Source organism: Acanthisitta chloris, unplaced genomic scaffold (assembly GCF_000695815.1).
Source record: "Acanthisitta chloris isolate BGI_N310 unplaced genomic scaffold, ASM69581v1 scaffold22820, whole genome shotgun sequence".
Lineage (NCBI taxonomy): Eukaryota > Metazoa > Chordata > Aves > Passeriformes > Acanthisittidae > Acanthisitta > Acanthisitta chloris.
Window position 1 is genome coordinate 4,486 of NW_008652521.1, and position 4,617 is coordinate 9,102.

Below are 4,617 nucleotides of genomic sequence, written 5' to 3' on the forward strand. Positions count from 1 at the left end.
GCTGGAACTAAAGCTTTAAAGTGTCAGAGGAGGAGTTTGTCTTTCCAGAAGTAAGTAGAGAGCTGATTTAATTAGTCTTTGCCATTCTTTTTTAACCACTTTATGGAAGGGGAGCAAATGCTATAAAATCCATACTAAATGTAGGAGACATGGGCATCACCTGAGACAGCTGATGGTGTAGCAGAGGTGTGTATCTGTGCATCATCCCACTGAAAAAAATGGGAGAAGAGCAATACATTTTGCTTCTGAAAATTTCAGAAGAAAATGATGGATTCAAACCAACAATGCACCCACTGCCAAGTCCCTCAGGGGCAGCCCTGGTACACAGTACCACTAGCAACCTGCCAAGCCTAAGGCCATCAAAGAAAAGCAGCCAAAAATGCTCATTTTTGTCTCTTTGACTGCCAGGATTATTCCAAGAACAAGATGTTTCCAGGAATGAACCTTTGCTGAAAAACAGAAAGAGCATGAAGTGCAGCCAGGTTTCTAAGCTAAAGTGGATAGCTGGCTTTGTTTTGTAAAACCAGAAAAATTTGCCCCTGCTGATCTTGTAACCATATAGCAAAAGGAGCCTTCATGTGTGAAGAAATGAATGCCCTCTCCATTTATTTACATCAGTGCTTGGTGCAGAGATGGAGAGATTGCAGGTACCTGTATAAGCACAGAAGCTTGCTAAATGCTTGTCAACTACAGAAGACATTTTTTAAAAACTACGTCTCCAGCTCATCTTCAGCTCACAGGTTTTAAGCTTTTTTTTAAAAAGCTGTAATGATTTCTATTTGATTTTAATTGTCTGAGGTCTAAAGCAAAGCTGTTTCTTGACACACAAGAGTATTCAGAGCTTCTGGCAGTGATGGGAAGGTGATAAAGCATAGAGGGGACAGAGGTCTCTCCAGCCTGGCCAAGCCATGGGCCTGCTGCTAGTGTAGGCCTTGCAGAAGGATTAAAAGACTTTTAATATTTGAATTACCCAAAACACGGCCATCCTACTGCCTGTGTCAGCCAAGTTATTTGCTTTCATGAGAAAATGAGGCCCAGGGATGTATATTTTGCTTGCAAATGCTTGTAGCAAAGTCTGACTGTAATGGCAAAAGGCATAGGGAGTGCTATTACGTATTTTGAATCACACCTGAATCACTTTGTTTTGCCTTTTTTTGTTTTTCAGATTCGCTGGATTTTCTCATGCTTCTACTCTACCTGTTAAGTCAGCAGAGGCACAGATGGTGCTTAAAGCTCTTGCCTGCTTAGCTATGTCATAAGAAGTGCAAATTTAATGACTCAGCCTGTGCAAGAAGCTGTCAGAGGCTTGGCAATTAGACTGGCAAAATAATTTTTTGCTCTCTGTTAGATCATATACTACCAATATACTATTTTCCTTAGGTACTACTCTTATAAACTATGCTGGTAAATAAACACATCAACTGCTAAAAACTACCTTGGTCAGAGGCTCTGCCACTCAATAAATGACACCTTCCTAATGCAAGCCAAGAGCTGCTTAAACTGTCACTCCACAAGGATACTTGAGGTGTCTAATTTTAAAGATCTTTAAAAAGTATGTCAGCCACAGAACTGATCTTTCAATATTTTGCATGAGTCCCACCCCCTGAAAAGTAGAGGTTTGTTGTTAAAGATGGTTGTCAATGACTGGGGTTAAGCTGTAAGCTGATCTGGAATTTTTTTAATAAAGTGGCTATTATTTGCAGGAAACTGCTGAGCAAAGCTGTTCATTTATGTGATGCCACCCTATATTTAAAAACACTTTAACATTGTAGAGTTAGGCATACATTTAACTCCAACATCTTGCAAAAAAACATGCACCAGTCGAATTCCAGCACACAGCACTGGTAGAAGTTATACTTGTATGAGTGGCTGCTACAAGAACTGAAACCCCAGCACAGTCAAACATAACTGCCTGCAATTTGAAGGTATATTCTCCAACCCCAAGTGGTTTCAGATGTCCTGAAGAACCACAAGATCCAGCAGTACCGTTTGAGGGTAAGAGCCTCAAAGATTTTGCACGGGAAATTGTCTTCCTGAGTTTCAGCTGAATGAAAACGTCAGGTTCAAACTCCTTCCAGGCTGAACTTGACATGTCTGGTGTAAACTCAGCTGGACTAGTTGTCTGCTTATACAAACCTCACTTGTGTTACCTAAAGAGAAAGGCATTCTGGAAAAAACCTGCTGCCACAATTTTCTTCTGTGTGTCTCAGCCTGGGGTTTTGAAACCATGGGCCAAATTCCAGCCATTACCACCATCAGGAAAACCCAGAAAGCAGCTGCCTGTGTGAAAATTCTTGTGTTCTTTCTCACACTACTCACCAAACAGTTACTACCAAACACAAATCACACTAGCACTGGGATGTAAAAGCTCTGGCAGAACTATGGTGTTTCAAAAAAGCAACAAAACCAGCAACAGGTAAAATCAAGAGAAAGGGGGAAGCATGGCTTTAGAAGGAAAATAAAAGCCTGAGAATCCTCTTATTCTAAAAGAGGCACATCAAGTGAGGCTTGGGCTCAAACTCACCATGGTGAAGGAGGAACAGCAGGCACAGCCCACACATTTTTCCCCCCTCTCCACTAGAGCAAGCAGAGCTCCCACCCCTCCAGCCTGATGGGGCAATCAAGCTTTTACCACACCCTGGTCTCTTGCCAGCCTCAAGGAGCTCAGCACCTGATCACTTGATCTGCTCCTGGCTCTAAGCAAACCTTTAAGCCTTTCCCAGAAGGGAAAGGCCTTAAAAAACACAAACAACAAAGAAAAACCAAAGCAAAACCCAACCCACAAAACACAAAACCAAAAAACTGATTTCAGGGGACAACAAATTGGAGGAAAAAAAGGGGAAAGGGTGCAGACATTACAAGCTCAAAAATTAGAGGACTGGGGACAGACACCAAGCAGAGCAGCCCTGAGAGCACCCACCACTCCTTAAAGCTGTCCAGAGAGACAGGGGCCATGAAAGAGGTGCTCTGCACAGGGATGTGCCACCAAAGTGCTCACACAGCTTTCTTCTCCTGGTAGCATGTGTGACCAGCCTGGACAGGGCCAGGAGGAGACTGATGAGGAGCTCCTGAGATGATACTGCTGTCTCCTTCTATCCCTTACACCAGGACAAGGAAGCTCTCTTGTTATCAAGGGTGTGAATACCCCTTCAAACCCTCTGTCAGGCCACACAGTAGCCCATCTGCCTCGGGGTTATCCCAGGTGAGCCCCTGTAGTGTCATCCCATCCGTGGCGTGGCTGTACAAAACAGTAGGACAGGCCTCCTGTTTTCCTGCTCTGAGCTGGAAAAAGCTATCTGGGAAGAACTGGAAGAGGCAGATGCAGAGTTGAAAGCTCTCTTCTCCTGCCCCTGACTCCATCTGATTTCGGGAGGTTGTACCAGCACTGGTTTATTACCTTGATGGCAATGCAGAGCTGCTCAGAAGCAGCAGCTGCCTTCAAACATGAACTCTTTAGAGGAATATGAACTCTGACAATGCAATGCCAAGGCCAGAGAACACCCTTGGAATTGAAACCCTTCGTATTTAACAGAAAACTGTTCCAAACCCCTATTTGCATGGCTATTTAAGGCAAGTCCATTAAGTTGGACTTAATAGTGCTGTGCAGAAACCATGTAACTCACAGACTTCAGGTTACAGGGAAATAACCTTGTCTTCCTCATAATGAGGTATCATATAATAGTGACATAACTCATTTGGGTGACAAGGCATTCGAAACCAAGAGTGCTGTGCTCCTTTGCTCTAGCAGGTGTTGGGCTGTATATGCAAATTGTGCTTACAGGGCTTGGCTCCTCTGCAAGAGCTCTGTGGTTAGTTACTGCTGGTAAGTGCTAGTGCCTGGGAGCAAAGGTGGAACAGAAGGAACTTCAGCCTTTGTGCCTTCTGAACACTGCAGGAACAGCACAGGACACACTGAGCCTCAAGCCCCAAGTGCAGAGGATTGTGGTCAACTAAGGCTACATCTCAAAAAAAAAGGCAAAAAAAAAGCTTAGCATTTTCTTTACAAAAGCCTTTAAAATGCTCACTTTTTTTTTTTTATCTGCAGGAATTCCTTATACCCAGCCACATATATTCAGCTAGCCATTCCTATATAATACCTGAACAACAGAATTCAGAAATACAGCTCACTTGAAAGGCTTCAGGCAAACCAAACAGGTGAACAAAAGCTCAGTGAGTCCCTCTTTGGCCTGATAGCTCTCTTCATAGATAGGCAGGCTTTCATTTAGGTTCTTGGTATCTTGCAAGGGAATAAAAGGGATCTAATATATAGGAAATCTAGATGATTTTTTTTTTAACAGCTTTTAAAGCACTCCAAAGCACTGACTGGGTATAGATCACCTCACACACATCAAAGAATGGAAACACAGCTATGCAAAAAAACCCCAAAACCCTCTTCATTGTAGGAAAACATTACTTTCCAGTGTTGCAAACATATAATTGTATTGAAAAATAGTGTCAAATTCACCAGTTAGAGCAAGCATTTCTAAAGTACTTGAGGGAAGCTTCAGTGGAAGAAAAACAGAAGATACACGAGACCTAAGGCACCTTTCTTAAATTCCTTCTGCCATCTGTAAAAATTAAAATGTTACACCTTTTTCCTTTTTTTTTTTTTTTTTT